We start from the raw sequence: 18,326 nt of genomic DNA on the forward strand, positions 1-18,326 counted from the left end.
CATATATACATAGAACATAATGATGCAATAGAATTATAACCATCATTTATATATACACATAATTACCAAAACCTATTCACACTTGTAAAACAAAAATCTTGGTATGACCAGACAGGCAACGGGGAGGCGGGTGGGACTGTGAGGAATCCACAAGTAGCTAGTGTATCCATCAGAAAAAGCATTACCTGAGGTAAGTAACTTGTTCTTCTGATGGATACAACTACCTGTGGATTCCTCGCCTTATGAATAGAGTCCCAAAGCAGTACAGCACTCGGAGGTGGATACCTGACTGGTTACACCAAGAAATCCTGCAATACAGATCGTGCAAAATTGCCGTCCCTCCTAACCTTCGAATCCAAGCAGTAATGCTTTGCGAAGGTGTGGAGGGACGCCCAAGTTGCTGCCTTGCAAATATCCACCACCGGAACCCATCTAGCCAGGGCTGAAGTGGCAGACTTAGCCCTGGTGGAATGGGCTCTAATACCCTCAGGGGGAAACCTTCTTTGCCAACGAGTTGCAATCCTTGATACAAAGAATGACCCACCTGGAGATCGTTGTTTTATGGACCACTCTGCCCTTCCTCTTTTCAATATATCCTACAAACAGCTGGTCTTCCAAGCGAAAGTCTTTCGTCCTCTCAATATAACAACTGAGAGCCCTTCTGGGGTCCAAATGATGGAGCCTCTCTTCCTCCTTTGAGGGGTGAGGAGGAGGTTAGAAAGATGAAAGGGTAATGGTCTGCCCCATATGAAAGGGATTGACAACTATAGGTTGGAAAGCCGCCCTGATTTTCAGCACCACTTTATCAGGAAAGAATAAAGTAAAGGGAGGTTTAACAGGAAGAGACTGAAGCTCAACAACCCGCCTAGCCGAAGTTATAACTATCAGAAAAAATGTCTTGAGAACTAGAAACCTTAGTGGGCAAGAATGCATGGGTTCGAACGGTGACCCCATTAAAAAAGTTAAAACGAGATTCAGATCCCACTGAGGCATAAGAAAAGGAATAGGAGTACATTTGTTAGTTAAACCCTTTAAGAACCTAATAACAATAGGCGATTTAAACAAGGAGGGCAGATCTGGAAGGCAAAGAAAGTCTGACAGTGCAGCCAAATAGCCCTTAACAGTAGCAACAGCTCAACCCTTCTGTGCTAAAGCTAATACAAACAACATCGGACAGATGGGCACCCAAAGGATCAATTTGCTTCTCTCCACACCAAGCCACGAATTTTGCCCACCTGCCGGCATAAACAGTCTTAGTGGAATGTCACCTGCCCGATAAAATAACATCTACTACCTCTGGTGGGAGGGAGAAAGAACTCAGATTGCACCGTTCAATCTCCAGGCATGAAGGTGAAGTCTCTGGAGGTGGGGGTGTAGAACCTGCCCCTGCGACTGCGAGAGGAGATCTGCTCTGAGAGGGAGACGGAGCGGAGGGCACTGTGAGAGTTGGAGAAGGTCCGTGTACCACTCCCTTCTTGGCCAATCCGGGGCTATTAAAATGACCTGAGCCCGATCTTGCCGAATCTTCCTCAGAACCCGAGGAATCAAGGGTATGGGGGGAAACGCGTAAAGCAACTGGTCACCCCAAGACAACTGAAACCCGTCCCCCAAAGCTCCTTGCACCGGATACTGGAGGATGCAGAATGACGGGCAGTGCGCATTCTCCCGAGTGGCAAACAGATCTATCCTTGGAGAACCCCACATCTGAAACATGTGAAGGACCAGATACGGATAGACGCCACTCGTGATCAGCCAGGAAATGTTGACTGAGAGTGTCCGTACGTACGTACGTTGAGCACTCCGGCCAGATGATTCGCTACCAAGCAATTCCGATGGTCCTGAAACCAGGACCAGAGCCGCAGAACCTCCCTGCAGAGAAGGTACGACCCCACTCCTCCCTGCTTGTTTATATACCACATCGCAGTAGTGTTGTCCATCAGGACCTGAACTGACTGACCGCAAAGGGATGGGAGGAAGGCCTTGAGAGCCAGACGTATCACCCGCAACTCTAACAGATAGATATGAAAAGTCTGTTCCACTGGAGACCAACAACCCTTGATCTCCAGGTCCCCCAGATGAGCTCCCCACCCTAGAGTGGAAGCATCCGTCATGACCGTGGCCACCGGAGGCGGCAGTGAAAATGGCCTTCCTTGAGAAAGGTTGCCGTCCACAGCCCACCATTTTAGATCCGCTGCAGCGTCTCTGGAGATCGTTATTGACTCCTCGAGATCCCCTTTGTGTTGAAACCACTGCTTGCGGAGGCACCACTGAAGAGCCCTCATGTGCCACCGTGCATGCATGACCAGCAGAATGCAAGAAGGGAACAAACCAAGCAGACAAAGGACCTTGAGGACTGGAACGACCGCTCCATCTTGAAACATTGGAATCAACGCCTGAATGTCCTGAATCCGCTGCGGCGGAGGAAAGGCCCGATTCAATGTTGTGTCCAGTACTGCCCCTATGAACAGGAGGTGTTCAGAGGGCTCCAGGTGAGATTTGGGCACATTCACTGAAAATCCCAGGTCGAACAACAACTGAGTTGTCGACTGCATGTGACACCGCAAAAGCTCCGGAGACTTGGCTTTGATCAGCCAATCGTCCAGATAAGGAAATACTGCTATTCCCTTTCTTCTGAGCTCCGCTGCTACCACTGCCATCACCTTCGTAAAGACTCGAGGTGCCGAAGTAAGACCAAACGGAAGGACCGCAAACTAGTAGTGCTGCGACCCTAACACAAACCGGAGATACTTCCTGTGCGACTTGAGGATCGGAATATGGAAGTACGCATCCAGCAAATCGACAGACACCATCCAATCTCCTTCGTTCAACACCAAAAGAACCTGTGACAGGGTCAGCATTTTGAACTTTTCCTGCTTGAGGAACCAATTCAAAATCCTCAGGTCCAGGATTGGTCTCAACTGACCATCCTTTTTGGGGATCAGGAAATACCCTGAATAGCAGCCCTGACCCCTCTCCTGCTCTGGAACCAACTCCACTGTGCCTTTCGACAAAAGGGACATCACCTCCTGTTGCAATAATAGAAGATGGTCTTCCGAACAGAAGGAGGGGCGGGGAGGGAAGGGAGGAGGAAATTCCCGAAAGGGAAGGGCATACCCTTTCTCCACAATGCCGATGACCCAGGAGTCTGATGTTATGGACTCCCACATGCGAAGAAAGTGAGTAAGTCTCCCCCCTACCGGAGACGTGTGAGCAGGGAGTGATGGAGGACTAAGGCTGCTTTCCCTGCTGCTCCCCTCCAGGGGAAAAGGCAGAGTGCTGCTGGGTGGCACCACTAGTGCGTACTCTACCCCTGCCCCTGAAGGATCTGTAAGGAAGAGTTCCTGCAGATTGCTGTCCTGCCGCATGGAGCCTGCCACAAAAGGAAGCGTCACGACCAAAACCTCTAAACTTCCTAAAAGATCTAAAAGTAGAGGAAGTGGCTGCCTGGAGACCCAATGACCTCGCCGTGGCCCTACTCTCTTTAAAACGTTCTAGAGCAGAGTCGGCTTTTGCCCCAAAAGGTTTTCTCAATCAAATGGGAGGTCCAGGAGAGTACTCCGTACATCCGGGGAGAACCTTGACGAACGCATCCAGGCCTGCCGTCTCGTCGCTATGGATGTGCCCATAGCTCTTGCCACCGAGCCCGAGGTGTCCAGCCCAGATTGAATTACCTGGGTCACCTTCGCCTGAGCGTCCGACAACAGGTTCAACACCTCCTGTGACAAACCAGGGTGGCCCTTAGCCTCATCCATAAGGGCATGAATATAACGCCCCAAAATGCAAGTCGCATTGGTAGACTTTAATGCCATGCTACAAGAAGAAAAGGTCTTTTCGCTGCCTGGTCCATCTTCTTAGACCCCCTGTCCACGGGGGCCCCGGGGAATGAACCAGGAGCAGAACGGGAGGAGCACGACGCTTGGACAACAAACTCTCCGGAGTTGGGTGCTTGGTAAGAAAGTCTGGATCCCCTGGTGCCACACGATAGCGTCTCGCTACCGCCCTGTTGACGGCCGCCGAAGTCACTGGCTTTTTCCAGATGTCCTTAATAGGGTCCAAAAGGGCCCATTGAAAGGCAAAAGAGGCTCCGCCACCGCTGACGCTGGATGCAGCACTTCGGTCAGGAGATTTGTCTTCACCTCCGCAGCAGGAAGTGGAAGATCCAAAAGTCTGCTGCCTTCCTAAACACAGCATGAAATGAAGCAGCCTCCTCCGTATACTCCCCCGGGGAGGCCAGGTCCCATTCCGGGGAAGTGTCCAGGCCACTTGCTGTATCTAAGCCATGCAAGTCCCCTGAAGGCTCCACAATTTCACCTTCCTCTAAATGCTGCCTGTCATACTCCTCTTCTTCCAGCAGCCGTGAAGCCAATCTCCTGGATCGGAGCCTAGACTCGAGCCCCGGCGTCGATAAGGCATCAGCCGACGCCAAAGATCTTCCATGGCGCCGATCCTCGGAGCCATCTGACGTGGGACCCTCCGGCGTCACCGGCAACTTCACCGTTGACTGGATCCGTGGCGAATCCATCGGCGCTGGAACAGCGGACGTCGTCAGCGTCACCGGCCTTCTGGGCGACACCAAGGGCATCAGCGCCGAAGCAGTTCCAGAAGGAAGAAAGGGCATAAAAGGTGTCGGCTTGTAAGGAGCCGGAGCACCCAAGTTAAAGGCCAAACGACCTGTCGGACCCGCATGCCCACCACCAGGCGCCATGGTGGCAAAAATATTAAACATTGCATTCAAAAATGCAGCGGGGTCCGTGCCCGGCGCCGAGAAAGCCGGATAACTTTGAGGAACCGGCGCCGGAGGGGAAGCCGATGATGGTCCAGGCATCTCCTGCTCCGGAGAAGCCCTCGGCTCCTGATGTGGTTCGACTTCAAATACCGACAGTAGAGACGTCGGAGAAGCCGGAGTCGTTGGAGGTGGAGGCACGACAGTCGGGCTGATCTCCCATGTCGGGCGGCGCCGAGCTGATGGCGATCTTGAACGGGAACGTTCCATGCTCGATCGGCGCCGTGATTCATGACGACGCGAGAGTCCCGATGGCACCGATGAGTCTTCGAAGATCGTGAAGCAGACTCTCTCCGATGATGCCTCTCCTTCCTCTTCTTAGAACGGGCAAGAAACAATTTTGCCTCTCGTTCCTTAAGGGCCTTAGGATTCATGCGTTGGCATGAGCCACATGACTCAACCTCATGGTCGGAACTAAGGCACCATAAGCAATTTTCATGGGGGTCTGTGACCGACATTCGACCCCCACACTGTTTACAGGGTTTAAATCCCGACTTCCTCGGTTGAGATATAGTTACACCGGAGTGAAACTATAGCTCCCTGGTAGCCTCGAAGAAAAAACATTACTTGAAGGCACGGAAAAAAGGGAACTGACGTCTGCACATCGACGAGGGCTTCTTATTGTCTGGATGACGTCATACGGCGTTGTGTGAAGTTGGGCAATTGTGACATCATCGTCGACGTGCAGAGCTAGAAGAAGATTTCCGTTGAAGCTGGCGCTTGGGGGGGAAATTCTTGAAGTGAGGAATCCATAGGTAGTTGTATCCATCAGAAAGGGGTAGTAGTGGAAGCCTGCAGACCCAAAGATTTTGCTGTGGCCCTACTGTCCTTAAAGCGCTCTGAGGCAGAGTCAGCTTTAGCACCAAAAAGTTTTTCCCCATCAAAAGGCAAGTACAAGAGAGCAGTCTGGACATCCGAGGAAAAGCCAGAGGGCCTCAACCATGCATGCCTCTTGGTAGCAATAGAGGTATCCATCGCCCTGAACACCGAATCTGTAGAATCCAGACCAGACTGGATTATCTGCTGTGCCGCGACCTGAGCATCCGACAGGAGTTCTTTGAATTGTCCTTGCACCTCCTGCGGCAGGTCCAGAACCATAGCCCTAGCTAAATCCATCAGGGCGTGCACATATCTACCCAATACACAGGTAGCGTTTGCTGCTTTGAGGGCCATACTACAAGAAGAAAAAGTCTTCTTCACCAACTGCTCCATCCTCTTGGACTCCCTGTCCGACGGAATCACAGGCAAGGAGCCTGGTGCAGACTGTGTGGAACAAGAGGCTTGAACAACTAGACTCTATGGTCTAGGATGTTTCGACAAGAATCCCGGATCTCCAGGAGCCACCCTATACCTCCTTGCCACAGATCTGTTGACAGCTGGGGATGACACAGGCTTCCTCCATACCTCTAAGATAGTCTCCGTAAGAGCATCATTAAATGGAAGCAATGGATCCGCCGAAGTCGAAGAAGGATGCAGGACCTCAGTTAGGATATTTGTTTTGACCTCTGCAGCAGGCAACGGAAGATCCAAAAAATGTGCTGCCTTTCTGACCACAATTTGGAAAGAGGCCGCCTCCTCCATAAACTCCCCTGGTGAAGAAAGGTCCCATTCCGGTGAAGTGTCTAGCCCCCTGGCTGAGTCAAGTCCTTGATATTCCCCCAAGGGCTCCACAATCTCTCCTTCTTCCGGCAACTGCCTTTGGTACTCCTGTTCCTCCAAAAGTCTTAAAGCCTTTCTACGCGACCTCAGCCTGGCCTCTAACCTTGGCATCGACATAGAATTAGCCGACGTCAATGACACCCGCTTCAGAACTGAAAGGCGAGGACCAGGAGTAGAAGGCTGACTACTGTCTAATCCGGAGCCATCCGGCGCCAGAGCGGATCCCATCGGCGCTGTGGTCACCTGAGGCTCCATCATCAGCGTCAACTGAAAGGGTGATGACATCGGCGCTGCAGGTCTAAAAGGCAATGTTATCGGAACCGCAGGTCTTTGAGGCGACGTCATTGGCGCCGAACCGGCACCCTTAGCCGGATAGAAGGGCATAAATGGCGCCGCCTTGTAAGGAGCTGGGCAGCCCAACATAAATGCTAAAGGACCCGTGGGACCAGCCAGTGCACCAGCAAGGGCCATAGCATTAAACATAGAAATCATGGCATTTAAAAATGCTGCCAGATCCGCTCCCGGAGCCAGGAAGGCAGGATACCGCTGGTCTCTATGCTGCACTTGGGCCTGTTGAGCATTTGAATCCTGCGCTGCAGGTAAAAAGCGAGGACTCTCTGGAGGCGCGACAACCTCGAAGACCGACGGCGCCGGAGAAGCCTGAGAGCTTTGAGGTTGTGGAGTCATGTAGGAGGCTGGCCTGGTTTGTAGTGGGTACCTTGGGTACTTACACCTTATACCAGGTCTAGTTATCCCTTACTAGTGAAGTAGTAGTGTTCTAGCAGCTTAGGATGATAGAGGTAGATATAGCAGAGCAGCTTAGGCTGAACCAGGAGACATGCAAAACCACTTATAGTTACACAGTACCTATACACAAGTAAAGACAATACTCAGTATTACCAAAAATAAAGGTATATATTTGGGTGACACAGTACCAAAAATATCTAAACTAGACACCAAAATTAGACAAGTAAATAGTCATAGAACAAGGCAAACAGTAGGAAAATCTATAGAATACAATGGGAGAAAATAGGTATAGGGGCAACACAAACCATATACTAAAGAAGTGGAATGTGAATCACAGATTCCCCCCTAGACAAGTGTAGTGTGTGCAGAACCGCTGGGAGAGTAAGAATACAGTAAAGGTAAGTAAATTACCCCACCCAAAAGCCCAGAAAAGCAGGAGTAAAGTACTGCAAGTTTCCTTAGGACATACACCTCGTTTTGGGATTTTGCAGCAGCCAACAAAATCTGCAAAGAACAACTGCTGGGTTATTGGACCGAAGGCCTGCAAAGGAAGGGGACCAAGTCCAGAAGTCGAAAGAAGTTCCAGGAAGGACAGGACCCCCTGCCAAACTAGAAGAGGGTGCAAAAGGAGAGTCCCGTGAGTTGAAGACTGCAGAAATGCACGCTAGGGAGATGCCAGCGGGTTCCTGCATGATAAAAAAGATGTCCCACGGCGTGAGGATTGTTGCAGACAAGATTTTGTGTTGGAAGGGGCCAACAAGCCTTGGCTACGGCAAAAGTGTTTTTTTTTAGCAAAATGGCACTGGATGCACCCAGGAGGGACCTGGGGGCCTCAACTCTGTTTGAGGAGGAAGAGGGGGCTCTCAGCACTTTAGAGAGCCCTCAGGATGCCATCCAGCACCCCCAGAAGCCACAGGATCCAGGTTCAAAGGAGGTGCAAAAGGCGGTTGATGCAGCACAACAAATGAAGGTCCCACGCCGCCAGAGAACAACTCAGCGAGTTGAGTGTCGCAGGGTGGAGTGCTTGGGACCTGGGCCAGGCTGTGCATGAAGGAATTTTGCAAAGAGTGCACAGAGGCCTCAGGAGGTGAAGAAGACATAAACACAGGGGTACCATCATTCCTGGGGAAGACAAGCTCTTACCTCCTCCAATTTGCATTAGCAGGACCTCAGGACAGTCTATGTCGATGATGTCCACCCTCTGTGTCCTTAGGAGCATGATCGTCGCCGTGAGAGGAGACCCAGGGGACCGGTTGTCGCCTTGGAAGGTGCCTTCTTGGAGCAGGGGAGTGACTCCATCACTCCACGTAGGATTTCTTTGATCCTTCTGGTGCAGGATGAAGACAGGGAGTCCCCAGAGCATGTACACCGTGGAAACTGTTGCAGTTGCTGACTTGGAGCTGAGGTTGCTGAAGAAAAGTGTCTCTTGTAGACTCTTTGTTGCAGTTACAGCGTTTCTTGGAGCAGGCTGCGGTTGATCCAAGGTCAGAGGATGCTGAAGTTGATGCAGAGGATTCCAGAAGGAAACTTTCAAGCAGAATCTGAAGAGAACCCACAGGAGAGACCCTAAATAGCCCTGAGAAGGGGATTGGCTACCTTATCAGGTATGGACCTATCCGGAGGGGTCTTTGATGTCACCTGCTGGCACTGGCCACTCAGAGCCCTCCAGAGTGCCCCCATACCTTGCAAAGCAAGATGGCTGAATTCTGGGACACACTGGATGAGCTCTGGGCACCACCCCTGGGGTGGTGAAGGACAGGGGATTGGTCACTCTCCTTTCCTTTGTCCAGTTTTCTGCCAGAGCAGGGGAGAAGGGGTCCCTGAACCGGTGTAGACTGGTTTATGTAAGGAGGGCACCATCTGTGCCCTTCAAAGGATTTCCAGAGGCTGGGGGAGGCTACCCCTCCCCAGCCTGTAACACCTATTTCCAAATGGAGAGGGTGTAAACCTTGCTCTCAGAGGAAATGCTTTGTTCTGCTTTCCTGGGACTGGGCTGCCCAGACCCCAGGAGGGCAGGACCCTGTCTGTGAGGTGGCAGCAGCTGTAGCTGCAGTGCAAGCCTCAGAGAGTTGGTTAGGCAGCACTGGAGGTCCATGATGGAGCCCCCAGGATGCATGGAATTGGCTCCACAATACCAGATTTGGAATGGGGGGACAATTCCATGATTTTAGACATGTTACATGGCTATATTTGGAGTTACCATTGTGAAGCTACATAGGTATTGACCTATATGTAGTGCACACGTGTAATGGTGTCCTCGCACTCACAAAGTCCCGGGAAATGACCCTGAACTATGTGGGGGCATCTTTGCTAGTGCAAGGGTGCCCTCACACTTAGTAACTTTGCACCTAACCTCCAGCAAATGAAGGTAAGACATATAGGTGACTTATAAGTTACTTAAGTGCAGTGAAAATGGCTGTGAAATAACGTGGACGTTATTTCACTCAGGCTGCACTGGCAGTCCTGTGTAAGAATTGTCTGAGCTCCCTGTGGGCGGCAAAAGAAATGCTGCAGCCCATAGGGATCTCCAAGAACCCCAATACCCTGGGTACCTAGGTACCACATACTAAGAAATTATAAGGGTGTTCCAGTGTGCCAATCAGAATTGGTGAAAATAGTCACTAGCCTGCAGTGACAATTTTAAAAGCAGAGAGAGCATAAACACTGAGATTCTGGTCAGCAGAGTCTCAGTGATACAGTTAGGCACCACACAGGGAACAAATATAGGCCACAAACTATGAGCACTGGGGTCCTGACTAGAAGGATCCCAGTGACACAGGTAAAAACAAAATGACACACAAGTAAAAATGGGGGTAACATGCCAGACAAGATGGTACTTTCCTACACAACCCCACCCCCAAACGAGGGACCATAAGGCTAACCTTGCCCAGATGAGTCTTCATTGTCTAAGTGGAAATATCCGGAGAGTCCATCTGCATTTGAGTGGGTACTCCCAGCTCTATGTTCCACTGTGTAGTCCATTCCCTGTAGGGAGATGAACCACCTCAACAATTTAGGGTTTTTTACCTTTCATTTGTTTTAACCAAAGTAGAGATTTGTGGTCTGTCTGAACAATAACGTAAGTACCAAACAGGTATGGTCTCAACTTTTTCAGTGCCCAGACCACAGCAAAGGCCTCCCTCTCTATGGCAGACCAATGCTTTTCTCTAGGGGTCAACCGCCTGCCCTCAGTATTAAGCTGTGATAGCACTGCCCCAACCCCTAATTCAGATGCATCAGTCTGGACTATGAACTTTTTGGAGTAGCAAGGGATTTTTAGGACAGGAGCAGAGCACATGGCCTGTTTGAGCTCATCAAAAGCTTTTTGACAGCTAGCTGTCCACAATACCTTTTTAGGCATCTTCTTACTAGTGAGGTCATTATGAGGAGCTGCAATGGAGCCATAATTCTTAATGAACCTCCTATAGTACCCTGTGAGGCCTAGAAAGGCTCTCATCTGGGTTTGAGTTGTAGGGGGAACCCATTCCATAATGGTCTGGATCTTCCCCTGTAGTGGTGCAATCTGTTCCCCACCTTCAAGGTGGCCCAGAAAAAACACTTTCCCCTACCCTATCTGGCACTTTGAGGCCTTGATATTGAGGCCTGCCTTTTGCAGGGCCTCCAAAACTTTCCACAGGTGGACCAGATGATCATCCCAGGTGGAGCTAAAGACAGCTATATCATCCAGATATGCTGCACCAAATGCTTCCAACCCGTGCAGGACTGTGTTCACTATCCTTTGAAAAGTGGCAGGTGCATTCTTCAGATCAAAGGGCATCACAGTGAATTGATAGTGCCCTCCAATGGTTGAAAATTCAGTCTTGGGTTTAGCATCTTCTGATAATTTAATCTCCCAATACCCTGCAGTTAAATCAAAAGTGCTTAGATACTTGGCGGACGCCAGTGTATCTATGAGCACATCTGCTCTGGGTATAGGGTGAGCATCTGTCTTAGTTACTTGGTTGAGCCCTCTATAGTCAACACAAAACCTCATCTCTCTTTCACCATTCTTACTGTGAGGTTTTGGAACAAGCACCACTGGGCTAGCCCATGGGCTTTCTGAAGGCTCAATCACTCCTAAGTCTAACATTTTCTGAACATCTTGTTTTATGCAGTCCCTGACATGGTCAGGCTGCCTATAAATCTTACTTTTGACAGGTAAACTGTCTCCAGTATTAATTGTCTGCTCACACCAAGTAGTGATGCCTGGTATCAGTGAGAAGAGTTCAGAAACCTGACTTAAGAGATTTACACAGTTGTCTTTCTGCTCAGCAGTAAGGCAATCTGCAAGTACTACTCCCTCCACTAAGCCATCAGCTTCAGTGGTAGAGAAGAGATCAGGGAGAGGGTCACTCTCTTCTTTCTGTCCCTCATCAGTTGCCATGAGCAGGGTGAGATCATCCCTGTCATAGTAGGGTTTTAGGCAGTTGACATGGAGCACCCTAAGGGGACTCCTGGCAGTGCCCAGGTCTACCAAGTAGGTAACCTCACCCTTTTTCTCAACAATTAGATGGGGTCCACTCCATTTTTCCTGGAGTGCTCTTGTGGCCACAGGCTCCAATACCCACACCTTCTGTCCTGGGTAGTACTGGGTCAGGACAGCCTTCTGGTCATGCCATTGCTTTTGCAGCTCCTGGCTGGCCTGAAGGTTTTTACTGGCCTTTTTCATGTACTCAGCCATTCTTGATCTTAGGCCAAGTACATAGTCCACAATGTCCTGTTTATGAGCTTTTAAAGGTTGTTCCCAACCCTTCTTAACAAGAGCGAGGGGACCTCTCACAGGGTGCCCAAAGAGGAGGTCAAAGGGGCTAAAGCCCACTCCATTTTGGGGTACCTCCCTGTAAGCAAAAAGGAGGCAAGGTAACAGGACATCCCATCTCCTTCTGAGTTTTTCAGGGAGTCCCATTATCATAACTTTGAGAGTTTTATTAAACCTCTCAACCAGACCATTTGTTTGTGGAAGATAAGGAGTAGTAAACTTTTATGTTACTCCACACTCCTTCTACATTGCTTTGAGGTATGCAGACATGAAGTTACTACCTCTGCCTGATACCACTTCCTTAGGGAAGCCCACTCTGGAAAAGATTCCCAGGAGGGCCTTTGCCACTGCAGGAGCTGTAGTGGTCCTTAAGGGAATTGCTTTAGGATTCCTCGTGGCATGGTCCACTACCACCAGGATAAACCTATTGCCTGAAGCTGTTGGAGGGTCAAGGGGGCCAACTACGTCAACCCCTCCCCTTTCAAAGGGCACCCCAACCAAAGGAAGTGGAATTAAGGGGGCCTTTGGAGTGCCACCAGTCTTGCCACTGGCTTGGCAGGTCACATAAGAGCAACAAAACTCTTTGGTGTCCTCTGACATATGAGGGCAGTGAAACAGGATAACAAGTCTGTCCCAAGTTTTACTCTGGCCCAAATGCCCAGCCAAAGGAATGTCATGTGCCAAGGTAAGGAGAAACTCCCTGTATTGCAAAGGGATGACCAATCTCCCGGTAGCTCCAGGTTTAGGGTCCCTTTATTCAGTATACAGGAGGTTGTTTTCCCAATACACCTTATGGCTATCACTGACATTCCCATTCTGCTGTTTGACAGCTTGCTGTCTCAAACCATCTAGTGTGGGACAGGTCTGCTGTGCCACACTCAGCTCTTCCGTAGCATGCCCCCCTGCACCCAAAAGCTCAGCAGTGTCTGCTGCCAGCTCATCTGGTGTAGGCTCTGCACAGGGAGAGGATTCGTCTTCCTCAAAAGGAGAATCTTCTGGAGAGGGAGGGATAGTGGGCAATGATTTACCCTTACTACCCCTAGCTTTTGGGAGCACTTGGTCCATTGTTCCAGGATCCAAGTTTCCCTGTCCTTTTTGCGTTTTGGCATGAGCCCTTGTCAAAGCAAAAATATGCACAGGAATGCCCAGCATTGCTGCATGAGCCTCCAACTTCACTTCAGCCCAAGATGATGTCTCCAAATCATTGCCTAGTAAGCAATCTACGGGTAATTCAGTGGCTACCACAACTTTCTTTGGACCAGTAACCCCCGCCCCCCCTCAGTTGAGATTCACAACAGCCATGGGGTGGTTAAGTGTGTTATTGTGAGCATCAGGCACTTGTACTGCTGACCAAGTAGGTGTTGATCAGGGTGAACCAGTTTCTCTATAAGGATAAGTTACTTACCTGTAAATCCTAGTTCTCTTCCAGGGGTATCCTCATCAAAGTCATAAACATTGAATATTCCCGCCCTTGTGCGGGGACCCCGGAGCATATATATAAAATACATACATATTATCATGTGTAAAACAGCAATGCAGGCTATAATCATAAATAGGCTAAAATGCTTTATTTCTATGAAGTTTTTTTTTTTTTTTTTTTTTTTTTTTTTTATATTATAAAATCACAATAGATCATAAATATCTACCTAAGCCCCCAAAAACTGGACTTAGGGAAGTAAACAGCAGTAAATAGCAGAGAAAAATAGAAAAAACTACATTGAAAAACAATGAAGCATTCTTAGCCAATAGGCTGCATGCATGTTAACACAGGAGAACCATAAAAACTTTGGCACCGTGCCTTTAAGACCCTGAGCACCTCCAGTATCCCACCATGCCTCAGGGGTGAAGGGAAGGTGACAGTTGGTTCACAGTTAGGTCAGTACTTTTTTACGGTGACAATCTGTGTAACTGATCAGAAAGATAATCTGTCCTGCACTTCCAGGAGACTTGAGTCCGGGGAGGAGGGTGGGTTGTTTATGACTTTGATGAGGATACCCCTGGAAGAGAACTAGGATTTACAGGTAAGTAACTTATCCTTCTCTTCCAGGGGATCCTCATCAATAGTCATAAACATTGAATAGATTAGCAAGCCCATCCCTAAACTCTGCGGACTGTCTGAAAGAAGTGCAGGAAAAGATATATATTCATGCAAATAGATTTCTAAGAGAGGCCTGCCCCACCTGGGCATCCGCTCTTGCATCCGAGTCTAAACAGTAATGCTTAGTAAAGGTATGCACAGACTTCCATGTAGCAGCCTTACAAATCTCGGAAATTGGTACATTGTTAAGGAGGGCAGCAGTAGCCGCTTTTCCCCTTGTGGAATGCGCTCTTGGCCTAGCCAGTAATCTCTTATTAGCCAGTTGGTAAGAGTTAACAATACAAGACACAATCCATCTTGATATCGTTCGTTTAGACGCTGCCTCTCCTGTTCTTAAATTACCATAATTTAGAAACAAATGGTTAGAATGTCTAATCGGTTTTGTTTTGTCCAAATAGAATTTCAGCACTCTTTTCAAGTCTAAGGAGTGCAATGCTTTCTCAGCCGGAGTCTCCGGCTTGGGAAAGAAAGTCGGTAAAGATATAGTCTGATTGATATGGAATTCTGACACCACCTTCGGAAGGAAAGATGGGTGAGTTCGCAGAACCACTCTATTATCGTGAAAAACCGTGTACGGTTCTCTGCAAGACAGAGCCTGAATTTCGCTGACCCTCCTCGCTGAAGTAATGGCCACCAAAAAAGCCGTCTTCCACATAAGGTGCTGTAAAGAGGCCTTGTGGATAGGTTCAAAAGGAGGGCCCATAAGTTTTGACAGGACTACATTCAGTTCCCATGGAGGAGAAGGTCTCCGAATGGGAGGAAAAACCTTTTTCAAGCCTTCTAAAAAATCCTTGACTACAGGTATCGTAAAGAAGGATTCCTGAGAAGGCGACTTACGATACGCTGTAATTGCAGACAAATGAACCTTAATAGAAGATACCTGCAGACCAGACTTCGCCAGATGAAGTAAATAGGACAGTATGACGTCCTCCTGAGCTCGTATGGGATTTATACCTTGTTGAGAGCACCAGATGTAAAATCTCTTCCACTTAAAAGCGTAAGAACGCCGCGTGGAAGGTCGTTTTGACTCTTTCAAGATGCTCATGCACTCCTGTGAGAGCCCTAGGTGCCCATACTGTAGGAATTCAGGAGCCATGCTGTCAAGCTCAGAGAGGGAAGGTTGGGATGTAGGATTCTGCCTTCCATTCTGCTCAGGAGATCCGGTCTGCACGGCAACCTCCTGTGAGGTCTTTCCGATAAGTTGAGTAGGTCCGTGTACCAGAATTGGCGGGGCCATTGTGGCGCTATCAGAATCATTCTGGTTCTGGAGTTGTAAAATTTGTTGATTACTGCCGGTATGAGGGGAATCGGTGGAAAGGCGTAGAGAAATGTCCCTGACCAGTTGATCAACAGGGCATTCCCTTGAGATCCCGGACGGCAGAACCTGGATGCGAAGTCTGGGCATTTCTTGTTTGTTTCGTCTGCAAAGAGATCCAACTGAGGTCGACCCCATTGACCGAAGATGTCCTCGACGACTTCGTCGTGTAGCACCCAGTCGTGCGCGTCTTCCAGATGTCTGCTCAGGAAATCTGCCTCTACGTTTTGCTGACCTGGCAGGTGTACCGCTGTGATAGACATTCCCCTGGCCAGGAGCCAATGCCATATCGTTTGGGATTCTCGAGACAGAGGTAGTGATCTTGTTCCCCCCTGTTTGTTCAGGTAATATATTGTGGTTGTATTGTCTGTCTGAATTAGGATAGATTTCCCCTGAACCAATGGAGAGAAAGATTTGAGAGCCAGATGGACTGCTCTGAGTTCCAGTAGATTTATGTGATAGTTCTTTTCCTTGTCGGACCACAGACCCTGAGCTTGGAAGGAACCCAGATGAGCACCCCAACCCTGAAGAGACGCATCCGTTACCAGAGTGTCGACTGGAATTGTCTGGTGAAACGGAGAACCTATCGACAGGTGAGGTCTGTGCATCCACCATTGTAGTGATTGAAAAGCCACTGCTGGTAGTCGAACTCTGTCCTCCCAGTGACCAGTCTTTTGGCTCCAATTGTTCTCTAATGCCTCCTGAAGGGGCCTCATGCGTAGCCTGGCATTCAGGACAATGAAGATGCATGAAGCCATGGAGCCCAGAAGCGATGTCACCTGACGAGCTGTAGGTGCATCGGCTGTTAATAGTTGTTGACACTTCCTGTGGATTGATAAAAGTCGTTCCTCCGAAGGATACACTCTTTGGAGCTCTGTGTTTAGTATCGCTCCCAGGTAGTGGAGGTTTTGTGTTGGAATCAAGTTTGACTTGTCGTGGTTGATTTGAAGACCTAGAGACTCGAAAGTTCTTAGAACGATATCTCGATGTTTTCTCGCCTGATCCGGAGATGAGGCCTTCACTAGCCAGTCGTCCAGGTAGGGGTAGACAAATATTTTTTGTCTTCGAAGGTGTGCCGCTACCACTGCTACACATTTTGAAAAGACTCGGGGTGCAGACTTCAGGCCGAATGGAAGGACTCTGAATTGGTAGTGCTGTGACGCTATCTGGAAACGTAAAAATTTCCGATGTTTGGTTGCTATTGGGATGTGAAAATATGCATCCTGTAGGTCGATGGAGCACATCCAGTCTCCCTGATGCAGTTGCGGGACAATCTGGTGAAGGGCTAGCATCCTGAACTTTTGTTTTCTTATGTACTTGTTCAGGAGCCGTAAGTCCAGAATTGGCCTGAAGAGGCCCTGTTGACCTTTTTTCGCCACCAGAAAGTAACGGGAGTACACCCCTTTTCCTTTTTGTGCCGGAGGAACCTTTTCTACAGCTTTCTTTTGTAGGAGTGCGAGAACTTCCTTGCGTAGCAGGCTGAGATGAGAAGGAAAACACCTTGCTGGCGGCAAGTGTGGAGGAGGTTTTTTGAAAAGGAGAGAATAGCCATGTTCGACAATATTGAGCACCCATTTGTCTTTTGTGATTGAGTGCCACTCGCGAAGATGATGCGTAACACTTCCCCCCACCGGAGTGGTGCACAGTGCTGAGGGAAGCAATGCCTCATTGCTTTGATGGTGTCTTTGCTGTAGACTGTTGAGGTCTACTTGACCCTCTGTCTCTTGTGGGTCTACGTGCCTGAAACAGGGGACGTCCCTGTCGTTGTTGTGGCCTTTGAGACCAGTGAGGGGTTTGAACCCTCTGCTGGAATGGTCGTCTGTCATACGGCCTGTACCTCCGCCTGAAGTCTTTTTTACGTTCCAGGCCCACTGCCCTCATCGTGTCGACTTCCGTTTTCATTCGGGCCATCTCTTCATCCGCGTGGGTACCGAACAACGAACTCCCGCTGAATGGGAGGTTCAAAATGCGCTGCTGTGCTTCCTGTTTCAGACCCGTGAGCCGTAGCCAGGAAGACCTCCTAGCGCAGATTCCGTGCGCATACCCATGCGCAGCCAAATCCGCCCCGTCTGCCGCCGCGCTGATGACCTGGTTAGATACTAGGCCCCCTTCCTGCAAGATTTCCTGGAAGTCCTGTCTATCTTCCCTGGGCAACTTTTCTGTAAATCTGTGGAGTGAGTCCCACAGAGAGCGGTCATATCTGCCCAGAAGTGCTGAGGCGCTGGAGACCTTCATAGCAGATGCCGCCGTACCGCACATCTTTCTCCCCAGAGAGTCTAGGTGTCTGCTCTCCTTATCCGGGGGGACTGTGGAAGATGATGCCACAGAGTGTGTTTTTCTGGCTGCGGCTAAGATCACAGAGTCCGGTGGCGGATCCTTCCGCAGGAATAAAGGATCTTGTTCCGGAGCTTTGTATTTCTTTTGAATCCTAGCCGGGGCAGACTTGAGAGTGGCTGGAGACAGAAAAGTGTCCATAGTCGGTTGCAGCAAACCCGGTACTAGTGGCAGCAGTTTTCTCGAGACTGATCTGTGTTGTAGGGTCTCAAAGATAACTGAGGATGAGGTGGCCGGCTCCGGTACCTCAATATTTAGCTTCTGCGCTCCCCTTAGAAGAACCTCATTAAAAGTGGTGATATCATCCACCGGGGAAATCCTAGCAGGTGGAGAATCTGTGAGTGTGGGGGAGTAGCGCCCAACAGACGATCCTGAAGAAGACCAAGAAGGTGATCTTCTGCGTGGTGTTCGTGACCTGGTTCTCCTTCGGGAACGGGACCTGCTCCGAGAGGCTGTAGCAGAGTGTGCAGGTCTTGTGGTCGGCTGACGAGAAGCAGAACGAGCCCGTCCTGCTCTAGCTGTAGGCGATGGCGTTCTCGGTAATGAAGCAGTAGGAGAATACATCCTAGAGTATTGTGAATCCGGGGATGCTGCCGGTCTATTCAGGCTCTCTAACCATCTGGGTGATAGA

Source organism: Pleurodeles waltl, chromosome 11, assembly GCF_031143425.1.
Source record: "Pleurodeles waltl isolate 20211129_DDA chromosome 11, aPleWal1.hap1.20221129, whole genome shotgun sequence".
NCBI lineage: Eukaryota > Metazoa > Chordata > Amphibia > Caudata > Salamandridae > Pleurodeles > Pleurodeles waltl.